The sequence below is a fragment of the Coloeus monedula genome, assembly GCF_965178545.1.
Source record: "Coloeus monedula genome assembly, chromosome: 3".
Lineage (NCBI taxonomy): Eukaryota > Metazoa > Chordata > Aves > Passeriformes > Corvidae > Coloeus > Coloeus monedula.
This window is the reverse complement of record NC_138783.1, coordinates 99,414,773-99,430,723: the sequence shown is the minus strand read 5'-3', so window position 1 is coordinate 99,430,723 and position 15,951 is coordinate 99,414,773. Positions and strand designations below refer to the sequence as shown.

General features: G+C 37.6%; 1 protein-coding gene across 2 annotated transcripts in view; it reads right to left on the bottom strand.

Annotated features, from left to right (window-relative positions):
- Nucleotides 1-15,951, bottom strand: part of TBL1X (transducin beta like 1 X-linked) — a 193,046-nt gene that overhangs the window by 78,895 nt on the left and 98,200 nt on the right. Inside the window, exon 3 of one of the 2 annotated variants that reach the window (XM_082278853.1) lies at nucleotides 9,079-9,186. The gene's annotated coding sequence lies outside the window, so the exon portion shown is untranslated. Of the gene's footprint in view, nucleotides 1-9,078; nucleotides 9,187-15,951 lie in introns of those variants that run through there. The other variant, XM_082278854.1, reaches the window with a different exon arrangement.

Below are 15,951 nucleotides of genomic sequence, written 5' to 3'. Positions count from 1 at the left end.
ATGTATGAATTTATCTGTTTCATCAGTTCAGTTCTAGTTTAAAGCAGTTTAAATGAGCTTTGATAATGAAAGGCGATGGGAACAGATCAAATGGTGCAAGTGATTTGATTAGCTCCCTGCTAACCATCACGGGTAGATTTAATTTAGAATGGCAAGATCACGTCTGACTGTGGTAAACAGCTCTGCACCTGCCTTCTCAGGTGACACCTTCATAGGAGGGAGACTGAGATCTGCTGTATTTGCAAGGCTTTTAGGAAAATCACCCATTTTAAGCTTCTGGTATCTTCCCAAGACAAAAAAAAAGTTTTATAAAGAGAATGATGCAAGTTTCTAGAACACTAAGAAATCACACAATGAATAAAATCTCTATCCAAAGCCACTGAAAAGTATAATTAAAATTATGTAAACAAGCCCTGGGGCTGACTTTAGTAGTCAACCTGAGCAACTGGGACAAAGCCACAGCAAAAGCCATACACCTGAAAGATTTCATCAACAAATCTACTCCAGGACTAAGAGACCTGCCACAGTACCAGAAACTGTATTTCCTCCATCCCTGTAAAAACAAGGCCACTCTTATTTTGCTCTCTCTTTCAAAGGGACATACAATTCTTCTGCTGCATAGCAGCAACGGTTTAAATCAACACAAACGCAATCTCATTTGTCTCCAGTATTCTTGTGTCAAAATATCAGGAACACAAAACATAATATAATGATGCAGAGCATTACCTATCAGTGAGTTCTAAATGCTCACTCTCCAGTGAAATCAAAAACCAAACCTGACTTAAGAGAAAACACATTCCAAGAGGCTGGACTCTAACAAAACTGACATACTCTTTATCCAAGTTGCTGTATGAAAGGCAAGAACATGCACTGATTACAGGACAGCTGACCAAAGCAAGAAGAGAGCTCTGAGACGCATGGCACCACGAAAACTTTGGGGAATGACTGAAATAATACCCACAAGATAAATGGAAACTCTGTGTAAGGAGATTTTGCAAATTCTCAAAACACAATTTTGATGAAAAAAGTTAATATAGAGAAAGATGATTAGTGTATGGGGAAAAAAATAGGGAGAAGAGGCTTTTTTCCCTCATTTTTCGGTTTTGGCTATACTAGCTAATCAAACATCTCTGGAGAAGAGAAATTCAGGGGATTCCCAGGATTAGGCCTCCCAGTCAGGGTTGTCAGACCACTCCCTCCTCCTCTTTGACTTAACTTCCCTGACCCAAGTGCATCTACGGATATCATTCCTTGGAGCACAATTTTCAGATTGATGGCACCACAAATAGCTTTGCTTCCTTGACTTTTGCAGCTCTGGCCTAGGGTTATTATTTTAAAAACCAATATAGGAATTGTTACTTTTCTTTATTTTTAATGATCTTTGCATTATTTTAAACACCTACTTATGGGGAGAATTTTCACTTTTTGAGCTTGCAAACACTGTATATATTAACAGACTTCCAAAACATTATCTGATTAGGTTAAATTCAGAAGATTTGGGCTTACTCATAAGCAGATAATTTGCAAAGATCTATCAGTATCTAGAGAGAAATCAAACACATGCATACATCACAAGGAAAACCAGCATCTCCAGTTTACTACTGAACAATGATTTATCAACTCAAATAGTTTAAAACAGAGTCATCCAACTATGATTAATAGCTTGACATAAAAGCTATTTAAAGCTCTTTAAAAGAAAGAAATGAATAAAATATTGGAATGAAATAATTTATCTGGAAATGCTTGAGGCAATGTTTTGTGAAAACCTCATGTCATTTCAGATACCAAGTTTAAATTTAGTCATATTTTAACACAGCTGAATTTTTAACTCAAAAAATAAAGAATTTGCAAAAAAAAGTAATGAAACTAGAAGTGCAAAATGAGATTATTGTTCCAAAACCTGAAGTAATTTATTTTTAAACATGAGATTAATTTACATTTGAAGTCAAAGTTTGAAGCAAATTACTGAGCCTTAAATGACCACAGATATTTAGTATCTGTGTTCACGGAATGGAATCACGTGAGGAGCAAGGAGACACACTGTTGTTTAAGGCCGTATTACAATCTTTATTCAAAAAGGTGCACTGCACCTTTCTTTTGTGCCAGTAAAATAATTTTTGCATAATGATGCTCTATTTTTAATATAGAGGAAAAGATTAATCTCAATGTCAGCTCCTTGCTGTACCTTGATCTGGAACAGTATTTCTGAACTAGCAGTCCAGAAACTGCCAATAACTACTATGGTAGGAATATTTCTTCACACAGGCTGCTGTTTTCCTATTATTGTCAACTGCACTTAAGGGAACATATTCTAAACACACATTTTGAGATAAACCACCGAGAACATAAGGTTTCCTTGATGCATTTTGCAGTTGCAAGAGGCAGAACTGGTTGCTACAGTACCTTTGCTTGGTGGCAAAAGTACACTAAGAAGCTGTAAAATGCAACTGTAAATAAATTTGAGTTCATGTTTTACGTGTTATAAGTTTTTCATAATTGTCTATCTAGACAAAAGCATTACTAAATGTGTGATATACTACATATGTAGAAAATTAAAAGACTAAAGACACCTGATATACAGTGTAAACAGTTCAGCATAAAAGTTAAAGAATTATTTGAAGGCCAGTGACCTAAAGGGAAGTTTTAATTGTCTGGGCTTTTTCTAGCATCTTACACAAAGCTAACCTCAGGTTTTGCTTGGCACTTTATAATTCAAGGAAGAGAGAAAATGTCTAGCCAGAGTCCTGGACTCACTTCAATCAGTAAGAAAGATGCCAGAGGCCTCAAACCAGCTATTACTAAAAATGACGAGTATACAGTACAAATTGTTCAAAGCACGGTGTCATTGCCATCGTGTTTACAGAGTTCTCTGAATCAGACTGGCATTTTTTTCTGTGTTGCAGAGAAACAAAAATATCTTATACTTTTAAAATTAGTTTTACAATGTTGAATGTAATCATCCTTTAAACATACAAGCTAAAAAAAATATTTTTTTCATCTATCAAGGAATGTAAAAATGATTAAGGTGAATCATTATAGCCAGAAACCTTGATTACAGGGGGAACTAAGTAGGAACTAGAGAGAAATTATTCTACATTTCCTTGATCAGAGATATACAATCATGCTATAGATGAAGGCAGCTATGATTGATTATTCTGTTTATTAGGACTGCAAGCTGGTTAGATAAAAGAGAAATTAATTTGTGCATGCATCAGTTGAACTAAGCTTATTTAAACTGATTTAGGTTGACGATAAACACAATTCATGTTACAGACATTTGGGATGCTTGCTAAATCACATTGTAGCTCAGAGAGCAACCAATACAAAAATGTTAACCATTTCAGATATAACAAAAATTGAAAACCCACTTTGTTCTATTACAACGGAGGTGTTTGGGAGAGTGCCTTCCCTGTTCCCCCGATTTTTTCTGAGTAGGTGCCATCTGCATTAACCCAACCTCCAGAGCCATTTATTAGGAGGAGATATAGCACCATACAACCCTGGGTAGCCATCTCACGTGTGAAGGTCTGAACACAGCAGAGATTAATCAAAAGCTATGGGCAAGTCAATAAAAGACTATTTTGAGACATACTGCACAAATGGTGGCACCAGTGTAAAAAACCAGGTGTGCTGCAGCTGTTTGCTCCTTACCTGGAGTTTACTGTCCCTGACAGCTGAACAAGAGCTAAAGACTGACTGGTCTCTCATTGCACTCTTTAAAGTTAGAACATCCTGGTCGTTTTTAGAGACTTCAGCAGGAGCTGGCTGGGAATGGACTTTGCACTAAAACAGTTCAGGGACTCAGGTGCTCTGCTTTTGCAGCTCAGGTATGGGCTCTGCGATACCTTAAATCACCTCAGCTTTTTCTGTGGTGATCAATCACTCTCCAAATATGCCATTACAACAATTTTCCTAATCACTGTACTCACCTTTGTGAAAAAAACCAAGTTTGGACCAAGGTCCTTGATTACAAAGCCAAGTGTGAACCTGTGACCTCAGTGTGTAAGTAAAAATATAGTATCAGTGACGACGTGTTTGCAAATCCATTTTGATTAATTATACCTGCAATATCTCCAGTTGACACCAAAGAACTACACCTTAACTCTCACCTCTGCATTACATAAACTTTTGAGAAAAAATAATAATTTTGTTTCTTTTCATTTACGGCATTTAGACTAGACAGTAAAATACCAGGTGGAAATGTTTACAGGCTGCTTGAAGATGGAATTTCTTCTGAAATTAACTGATGTTAAGCTGTATATTGGGCACAAATTTTTAGCATGTACTATCTATATAACAGTATGTTTATCCATAAGTTATATTCATGTTTCATTAAATCAAAGCAGTTCAATTAGGTCATACAAAAATGTAAATGGAAATACAGAATCCTGTATATCTCCAAGGCTTAATTAACAACTTATTAAAAAGCAATTATATTACCTGTCCTGTTTCTGTGTGGGATGGCTACACGAGACATTCAGATTATTCAGGAGCATGTTTAACTAGACTGCCTGTAGTAATTCCATTTCTACACCATAATGTGATAAAATAATTCAGTTTAAAATAAAAGCTTTGTTTGAATCAACCTTTAAAAAGCAGAAAATCCTATTTGTCTTCAGAGGAAAACTGTCCTAGCTCTGTTTGGGAAGCAGCTGATTTAGTGCACATACACAGTCCTTCGATACAGACAGGTTGCAGAAGGCACTGTCTCTGGAATGTGCTACACACAGCGTGTGCACGGTACCTGTCCAAGGAAACACCAAGCCTGCTGCAGCCTGAGCCGAATTCACTGACCTGGGCTTATTCCTGCAGTGCTGCCCAGACAAGTTAAACAGACTTTGCGTGGATGAAAAAGCACTCTTGACCTGTGTGAAGTCTTTGCTGGGTAAACTCAGAGGAGCAGTTTTGGGCAAGGCAGAGCTCCACTTCCCCCTCCTTGTGGCATGGTGTTTACTCATGAAGGTATGAACCTTTCACTTCAGCTGACACTCCAGGTGAACTAAATATATACTTATTAATGACTACAACAAAAATTGCCTTTTCTCACTTTGCATATGTATTATTAGCACTTTCAAGTGACTGGCACAGTGAATGTGGTATCATTATGTGCTCTACAAATCAAATAGAGTATGGGATTATCACAGTTGAGTCCTACAAGGTCTGAGCTATGCCTTAAATAATCACCAGCTTAGTTTAAAAAGGATAAGGCATTTTGCCACCTCATTTTGAATGCTAGCATCCTCTTTACTATCATCAAAAACCTTCCTTGAAACCTGAGCTGTGTTAAAGAAAAAAGATTTAAAAAAAAAAGCACAATAATTTTATTCCACTGTCAGTATTTTGAAACCATACTGTGTAAGAGAAAGGCTCAAAGCAAGTCTCTCAAAAGTTAGCCATGACTGGAATAGTTGTTTCATCTCTCCACCACAATGTAAAACACACGAGTTCATGTTCTAGCTACATATACTTTTTTCTGACTTGGTTGATAGCCCAAAAAATACTAATTAATATTTCATGAATAAAATCAGAGTTCAGTTAAACATGATTCACCAAGTAGCAAGAGAAGTACCAGGGATTATATAAATGAAGCTCTACTTGGGCCATGAAACAGCTGCAAATTTAAAGACTATTCATGTTATTCTAAAATATGCTTATTCAAAAAAATATTATTACAACAGTTCACTGTTTTTCAGTGAACAGATATGATACCATGAGACTTTTAAGAATAACCACTCTATGAACAGTGAATGCTGAGTAGTCAAGGGGAATAGCTCATGTGTACACCCACAGGTGCAATATTATTTGATGACAACACTTGAAAAACAATGTTAAAAAAATCAATACAGAGTTTATTATTAAACCTGAGAATTATAAAGAATATTGCTTAAAAGCAGATCAATTTTCTAGCCCATAAATCTAACTGACCAATAAAATTATTTGGTGGGATCAGGTGCCAACAGTAACTTTTGTTAACATACAAAGTCCCTGCACCCTATGCCTGTGCAATATCACTTATAAAGTTCTAAATAAACCAAAACAAATAATTAAAAACTAGTAATCGTAAAAGAATCATAAAAGCTGTTATGGAACAGTATGCATGGGTGTATTATAGTACTTTTCAGAATCATGCATTGGCAAGCAAACTTTTTGATTATAGTTTCTCTTACTTTCTTTGTATAAAATGCAGTCTTCTTATACAAAAGAAGACGTATTTTCTCAAAATAAAATACCTTAGTGTTAACTTATGTATAATGGAACATTCTTCTCAATCACACCAAATGAATACTTTTGAAAAAATACTGTTCTGGAAACTTTTAATAAAATAATAAATGTTTTCTTATATTAATTTGTGCCTCTGCACTTCTGTCAACAGCCACAACTTGCACTACCACATTTCATTTGTGACATTCCTAAACTGCACCTATTCCAAGCTCTTTGAACAACTGAAAACTGATATGCTGATGCATTTGAAGTATCTTCCACTACATCCTATCCATCTTGTTCTTAAATTCAAAGTAACTAATTCATACAAGAAACATAAAACTAGAAAAAGGTGACCTGTTTCTTCCTAGGTATCATGTGCATACACTTACTTTTCCTACTTTTTCAAACTGAACTTCCCCAGCCTTTCAATTTTTGACATCTAATTTCGTCTCATCTTGCTTTTTACAAGGTTTTTTAGTCAAAAGACTATAATGTGCATTCATACAACATATCACACATGATCCTGATAAAGCTGACCTCTTATCATTGTCACATCTATCATATCAATAACAGTTATCAATAGTTATCACTCTAACTGCTGGGGAGATCTCCACTAAGAGCCAGACAAAGGATATAGAAGATGGTACTTTACACTACTAGCACCATTATTTCTCAAAATTACTGATAATTCAGGATGTCAAGGTCTTGAACTCATGCAGGCAACATGCTAGCGGATCCCAGAAGGATATATTGTTGGCAATTTGAGATAAAGCAAACCACCAAACCATATCAGAGAACTGAATGATCTGCTTAAGTATGTACTTGTAAAACATGAAAAGAACTATGAAGGATGTTCATGTGAGAAAAGTAAGCTAGAAATGCCATGCAGTCAGTAGTAACTCATCAGGCACTCCCAAATTTCACTGCCAGAATACATATTGAATGCACAGGCCCAGAGTGTAATTGTCATTTTGGTATTTGAAACAGTTTAGTTAATAGCAAGCATGGAAGTTCATTAGCCCAGTAAACTAGGGACAAATTTTGCATTTGGGAGAAAGTACAAGGGCAAAAATGTGGAGAACTTTCCCTACCCCACTGCCACCAAGGACCAAAGGTAATGATTAAATAGTCCAAAAAAAGGCAACCTGTGGCAAAAAAATGATACTCCCAGTCTGGGTTAAGGTGTAATTAGCTTGAAATATAGATTACACTTTAAAACCCAATGAAATTAATTCTAATAGGAAAATCTGGGTAATTGAAACAGCACAAGATCTCCAGCTTGGGATTCATGTTTTAAAGGAATACAAACGTGCTACACAAAAAACCCCAAACAATCAACATATATTTTCTTCTAAGTAGAAGAAAAGCATTTTTAGAGATAAGGAGGCCATTAGTAACGAAAACGAATCTTAAAAGACAACTTTAAATTAGTACACTGCAATAATTTGTGCCTTAAGAGTCTTAAAAGTGTTTGTCAGAGGATCATTTCAATGATGCTAATTTTCAATACATTTTGGAGCACCAGAGAAATTCAGCAAGACTGCTAGCATTTTCGGCCAATACTTGAGGATGGTAAGCAGTATGATCTCAGTAATTCTACAGCTCTATGTCATCACTAATCTCAGGCAAAATAACCACCAAACTGATAAAGAATAAATTCACCGGGAAATTACATGAACAAAACTAATGCCAGTCAACACCATTTTACAGAAACTTGCTAAATAAAACAGAGAATTTTATTTAATCATCTGATAAAGTTACAAACTACGGTCAGCAGACGTTATTCCATAAATGAAACACACAGACTTTCAAACGGCATTTACCTTACCGCCACACAAAACTCAGAGTAAGAAATTATCAGTACCATCAAATGTGATTAAGATATAGATATGAAAAAGTAGCTGTTAACAGGAAATAATAATCGAAAAAGTGTTCTACATTCCTCCAATAAAATCATCCAGTACTCACTCAACGCTATTTAAGAGTATCATCAATGATACAAAAGTAAGAGCCAAGTAGAGCCAAGTGGACTTATGCAGCAAGCAAGAAAGAAACAATGCAGGTAATACCCAGAAAACACTTGGAAAATACATACAATCTTAATGGCATAGAAACAACTCAGTACAAATGATGGTGAAGCCTGACAATAAAAGGGAATAATAAACGTCCCACGCATGTAAGTGCTTAAGACCAGAGGTACTACTTTAGTTCACAGCATCAGTGGTACTGGAATAGTAGCTATACAGTCCCTGCATTTTTTTCCCAAAACGGCAAAGATCTCGTTCTTTCTCCATAATTCAACAAAAAAGGGGAAGAATTCTGTACCTTCTTAAGATGTTACCCAGAACACCCCATATGCTGCTATTAGCACAGAAACTCGTGTGGAAAGAGCACAGCAACAATTTGAAAATGCTGCAGAGAACCAATGAACGTTACATGAACACAGAAATGGTCTCTGATACACTGCAGGAGAATAAGATTGCTCAGGCCTAAAGTTAGAGCCCAGGCAGTAGTGATGGTGGTGTAGGTACAGCGGCAAGACAGATCTTACTGCTGACATGTTTTGGGGTTATTTCCTACCACAGCAATTACTTAAGACCAAAGACACTTAAAGAATTGCACAGTACTTCTTAGTTTTGCTTCTTCAATCTGCAGCTTAAAAACCAACCCTGAACAATGCAGACTTTTTGTCAAATGCCTCAGTTTGAGAGAGCTGGACTGCTATAGCCTTAAGTGACAACACTGGTAGAAGTCCATCATCACATATGTGCACAGGACCTGACTGCCTGGGTGACTTCACCAAGGAAAAACCTGACAGGACAGGGAATGGCATGCTGGATGTGAGCTCTTATTTGGCGATTCCTTGTGGCTTACCTGGTCGTGAGACCCTTGAGCTGCTGAATGCTGCTCCTCGCAGGCTGCTGTCAAGAGTCTGGGGGTTTGAGTTACCATGGAGATCACCGCATCTGACAGCTGAGAGGGCTGCAATGAGAGACAGAGGTACCCATCAAGCCAGTCATCAAGTCCATCACTTCATCAAAACACAAGCACCTAACTCCTTCTGCTTTTGCCATTCAGCAAGGTCTGAGTTCCCAGATTAGGAGTTTGGCTAAAGTGTAAGGGGAAAAAACCCAACATCCATCACCAAAAGAACTAAAGAGGTGAGGGCAATCCCCAGTGACACACAGCATTTGAGCACTTTGCAAAGCCATGCACTTTTTCAGGAGCTGGAAGGATCCTAATATACCATCAGCTTGGCTCAACAATTTTCAGCCTCTCTGGTCAAGTATAACAGCAGCAAGCAATTCACCCAGAACCACTGCTGAGCACAGGACTGAAATGCCAGTGCGCTGCCTCAAAACAGTGGGACACACACAGTGCTCTCTCAGAAAGCTTCTAGTGGGAACTGATTGAGCATCACCTCTGTGCAAGAAATAAGTAGGCAAAAGAAATCACCTTCTTGAATGTTTTTGGAGCAAGGCTGAAAGCAAGCATTTATGAAAATTGAACATGAAAGACAGCCTGGCATTCTTCTGCAATAATAAACCTATTTGCAGACTTTTCCACGCCTGCCAAAAAGCATGATGAGTAAAGCCTTATTTTGTATTTCCTCTGCCATTTGAGCACCACATATATTAACTAGTTTCCTATTCTTCCATTTCAATCCTTAAGTCTTATGCTCCGTTTTTGTCTACATAATTTAATAATTAAATGATTTAAAGCGAAATGAGATATTCATTGGAGACTTTTAAAATTAATTATCCTCTTCCACACAAATGTCTGACAGCTTTTAAAACTATTGTCCTGGTTTTCTCTGGGATAGAGTTCATTTTCTTCCTAGTAGCTGGTACAGTGCTGTGTTTTGCGTTCAGTATGAGAGTGATATTGATAACACAGAGATGTTTAAGTTGTTGCCGAGCTGTGCTTATGCTGAGTCAGGACTTTTCAGTTTCCTGTGCTCTGCCAGTGAGCAGGTGCACAAGAAGCTGGTGGGAGCATGGCCAGGACACCTGACCTGGTCTGGCCAATCCATGCCATACAATGTCATGCCCAGTATATGAACTGGGGCGAGCTGGCTGGGAGGGGCTGTTGACTGCTAGGGGATGGGCTGGGCATCAGTCAGCAGGTGGTGAGCAATTGTATTGTGCACCACTTGTCCTTTTTGGGTTTTATTTCTCTCTCTTGTTTTCTTATCTCCCTTTAAATCATTATCATCTTTATTAATACTATAATTATTATTACATTTTACTTATTAATTACTTTTTTCCATTATTAAACTCATCTTAACATATGGGTTTTACTTTTTTCCAATTCTCCTTCCCATCCCATTGGGTTGGGTAGGGGGATGGATCAAGTGGCCATGTGGTACTTACCAGCTGAAGTTAAACCACAACAACTATACATTAAGAATCATTTTAAGAAATAATCGATTTAACAGATAACATATTTAAACACATCATCAGGAAATGCTTTCATAAATCCAGTTCTAATTCTCAGTCTGCAGTACTATTGCATGTCCTCATTCACTTCACTGTGAGGTAAGTACACCACCTAACCAAATACAACTACTCACTTCAGAAAGAGTTACATCTATCCTAATTGGAGGTGAACGACTACACAAGGCACAACACTTGCCTATTGAAGCATCACAAACTATTAGCAATACATCAGCTGGACATCCACAGTTTTTCTGAGTTAGTCTACTGAGTGCATATAAATCTTCATCTATGTGGCTACATATCTAATTACCTGTCTAATTCTCAGATGGCATTCTGAGTTGACTGTTCTCATCTCTCCACCTCATCTTTTTTTTTTTTTTTTAATTATAGAATCATTGACTGGTTTGGGTTGGAAGGGATCTTAAAGATGCTCTCGTTCCAACTGCCTGCCATTGGCAGGGACACATCCCACTAGACCAGGTTGCTCAAAGCCCGATCCAACCTGGCCTTGAACGCTGCCAGGGTTGCAGCATTGACAACATGCCTCCCATCTAATTTTTTCCATGGAGCATGTTGTGTTTATGCAAAATACAATATACTCAAGAAGCACAACTGTGTAAATATACAATCTGAAATTCCAGACAACAATTAGAGGATTTCCCACGTCTTACGGGAAAATTGTTCAGAGTATTATTATACTAAAATCATCTCTATTCAATACTCTGGCATTATGCTATGCAACAGTAACTAACACATACTGAGGCTACTCTCATGTCAAATACCAGGGAACTAACTGGTGCATCTGGGCTGAAGGCTTCTGCAAGATTCATGGAGTTTAAAGGACGCTGTAGAATACCAGACACTCATACTGTAGCACTGTGGATGAATCAGGGTTATTGAAGAAATTCTATTAATGCTTTCTGTCATAATTATACTCATAAACTGGTTGGGTCATGTTTTCATTTGTTGTTTACAAATCTTATAAACTGGATCATTGGTGGTTTCTATCAGTGACAGGATCACTTAAAGACTATTCATCTTGCCACAATGGTACACAGGCAGGAGGCATCAGTGCAGGCAGCACTGGTAACACAGGCTGGAAGAGCTAATTACATCCTTTGCTTAGACCAGCTTTGGTTACCTTGCAAGACAACTTTTTGGCAAGTACTAGCTCTCTACTGAAAAAGTGAAAGAGAAGTATTAGAGGTTAAAAGATATTAATATTAATATTATTATTATTATTATTTTATTACCTACAAGTGTTGGTGAAGTTTTATCACCCTTATGATTGGGTGAGAGCATACATGTATTGATGATTGCAACAATCATATGCTATCATATGCCCCTACCAATAATGTTTTACTCAACAACAAGAGTTTCTTCAAATCTGATTTCATACAGAAGTAAATAATATGAGCTTTGAAATAAACAGTACGCAATGACAAAAATGCCCTTTTAAACTTTCATTTGTAATATTAGCATTGCAACCTATCATTACTTACAATAGGATAAGGCCGTCATAATCTACAAAGAAATTGAAAAAAATCCATCACCAGAGATCACACAATACAGCTGCAAAAGTGATTACGACAGTGTAGAAAGTACTTTAATATGAAATGTCTAGAGAGTTCCACTGGTAGAGTTTATTACAAAAAGAAAAAAAGATGGATGACCTAATTACAGCACCTCAGTATTTCACTGGGACAATATACTAAATACCAGCTTGCTTGTTAATCTAGTAAAGGGTTCACACAGAACAAATCAGCATCTGGAAGCTGACAAGAAATTAAAATGAGAAATAAAGCACGTGTTTTTCATCACCTGTGACTGTGACCGATAGTGCAACTACTGGAAGGAGAATGCAGAGATTCTCCATTTGTTCATGCCAAGCTTTAGTGGAACTTTCCCAGAAGATGAATTTTTGTGAAAACACAAGGTATCCTGTAGTCATACAAAAGTTGCTGTGTTTCATATAGATAAACAAAGTCTGCAATACAGAGAAAGGGAGATTAGGTGATGTAGTCATTCTTTCCTGCTCATGAATTAAATATATTATGATCAAAACCAATTGTCTGGTTTTGTAACTAAAGCACTGGGTGGCGATGAGCACTGTGCATGCTGAGCTGCTGGTGCAAGCAAATACTTAGTGACATAGATGTGCATATATACACACATATAGTGAGAGAGGGAGTGTGTGTTCAGGCCATGTGGAGTCAGACAACTATAGCCATCCTTCCAGAGACAGGTGGACTAAATTCTGCTGGAATAATACTCTGACTTCCAATTTAGGAAGCTTACTCTGTCCTCCATGAGCCAAAAGGACTCAGTCACAAGAGAGTGGTAGCAGGACCTCACTTCACAAGGGTCATTTAGGGCATCAGTCAGAAGGCAGGCAATACAAATGATGCTCTCTGAATCTGCCATGGAGCAATAAATAACACTGTTTCATGTTATTAACTACTTGCCAGTCCTGTCCCTGTGGACAGTAAGCTTTCCAGGCAGGAAAACCTTCTTATTGGGGTATTTCAGTGGGTTAGCCAAGCAGTTCCCCACCCCAGTTAAAATCCAGGAGCTGCTGTGGCCCCACAGCAGTTTGCTTCCAGCTCCCTCCCCGCAATAGCAGTCTCACTCAGGGCACACAAGTAACACAGGCTTCTTGCAAAAGGACAATGGAAGAAGAAAAGGAAATAAAAACAAGTAATGGCCTAAATGTTACATTGGTGTCACAGTGAGCAAGCTTAAAAATTTCACCCCTTTAGCAAAGGATAGGAAAGTTATTGAATGGGTTAACTTAGCTAGCATTGGTGCTGTGGCTAATCTATGCCTTGGGCTGCTAAGTCATCAAGAAATGTAGCCAAGTTTAAATATCAACCAAAAATAAAAGTTTAAAAAAATCCTTTCATTTTTACTAATTGTAAATCCGGTACACAAGGTTTGACTTTGGATTTGCACTATGTTTGAAAACACGAAAGTCAACCTATGCAAATACATTCATCAATCTCCTTATATCTGAGCTTCTCCACTGAACACAATCTCTGTGATGCAAAACCATGGGAAACCCTGGCAACACCTCCCATGCAGGCAGCTGATGAATGAAGTAAGTCATCAGCCCCCTGTGACTGTCCCCAGTGCCAGGTTAACTAAAGAAAAGCAACAAGGCCTTTCCACCCCATCCCTGCAGTGCCAGCCAGGGCAGGGCAGAGGACAAGTCCTTTGTCAGGGACAAACTGCACGGCACCATTTGCACTGAGAACTCAATGATGGGATGTTCCTCAAAGGAGGGCTGAATTTGGTGTTGCCCTTAGTTGGCCACAGACAAAACAGTGCATTTATCCTCTGCTTCATATGTGGATTTCTTTTTACAGGTACCTGAACAACTTCAGGAAACTGAAACTGGGGGCCAGATTTATAGGAGGCACTTGAAATTACCAGCTGGGCAGGTGGCTGGGGTAAAGGCACCTAAATAGTACCGCAGTTTTACTCTTGATTTAAACTTGGAGTAATCAGTCACATCATTCTGGAACATGTTTTAGTGAATTCTACTCAATTCCTTTAAAAACATTCAGCCGCTTAAATATTTTTCCAATCTGATTTCTGTTTAAGTACTACTTCTGCAAAGTTTCAGCTAAATAATTTTCTTTTTACTAAACAATATAGATGAGGAGAAACCAAACCAGTGCCATTACTATCCTGTCTCAGCATATTTCTCTTAACTATTTCATAATGAAAAAAAAATATCATTAATTGGGTAACTAATTTATTATCCTACTCCCTTCTGGCTTTTAAAGGCACAGGAAAGTTTATGCTAAATAGGCCATCTTCAATAGACACTGAATTACAAAAGCAGAGATTTCATTATATTTATGGGAAAGAAATGCAGGATACCTAGTGCACAGTATTTTGCTTTCTTTCAAACTGATAAACAGCTTCAATATTTTCTAACTACCCCTTGTGGACTAGACTAGACTATACTATACTATACTATACAGAAGTATACCATGACTATACAGAAGATTCTAAAAGGACATCAATAATTATGCCACCCTTTTGCAAAAAATAATCTAAAATGCACCTTCTAAAGCAATTCCTAAAAAGTGTACAAATCAGTGAAGACAACATTCCAACATTTGCCAAACTCCTGCTGATGTGCTGGGGTTTTAGTTTCTTTGTGGATTAACATAATGTATAAATATAAACACAGCAGTGTCTCCCCTGGGGCATGACCAGCAATTAATCTGTACAAGGATCATGGATAACACTGCAGACACATGGAGTAGAAACCAGGACCATCATTTTCAGCACAACAAACAACACAACATGCTGGGTTTCTCTATCATGTTTCCAATGAGTACCTATGCACTGGAACTGCAATCTCTGTTCAGAAAACCCCACACAATCTCTGAATATTAATGAATTTCCCCTAAGGTCCTATACAGTAAATAAACACCAGTTAATGGCTTGCTATGATAAAATATTCCCACTCTAGACACTTACGTATTTATTATTGCCCCACAGCTGCTTCCTCTAAAGGAAGCTATGAGACATTTTTATTGTAAATATACCATACATGAATGCCCAGATTTGAAGTAAACAAAGTCAGGAGTCAGTTAAAAATTAGAAAATCAATGTTGAAATAAATCTTCATTATAGTACTAGTGCAGAAAACCTCCCCATGGTAATATCTAAGCCAAAGCAACAAAAATACCCTCAGAAATAACCCACGTCTTCCCACAAAAATTTAAAATACTAAAGACTTGAAAGCCTTTCCTCAGGTGCAACTCACAGAGCCTGGGCTGCCCCTCTGAAGCAAGTGTCTCAAGGGAAAACAAAACTGCAGGTGGAAACTCTTCTCATGTTTCATCTTAACTAACTCTGTCAAAGCTAGTGGACATCATGAAATTTAGAATTTCAGAAGCACTGCCTTCTTAACTTGGCTATATTACGCTACTCTTATGCACGCTCCTCCCAAGATAAATTAACTCTTAGCAGCCCAAGCAGTGACTCAATCCAACCAATCTTAGAGCCAGACTGGAACTGACAGCATCAATTCTCAAAATCATTTACCACTGTCAGCACTTTGCCTGCACAGACACTTCAACAGCTTTAGCTTTTTTCTGCTTCAGCTGTGTATTTGAGTGTAGCAGACATTCTCTCTACCATGTGTAATAGTTCCAGAGACATGAGATACACAAGTTATCTACCATTATTTAATAGGACAGAAATTTCAGTGATAATAATGGATTTATGAAAAGCTTAGCTGTCAGTAACCAAACCAGGTACTAAGACTGGAAATACTTACTACTGTAAG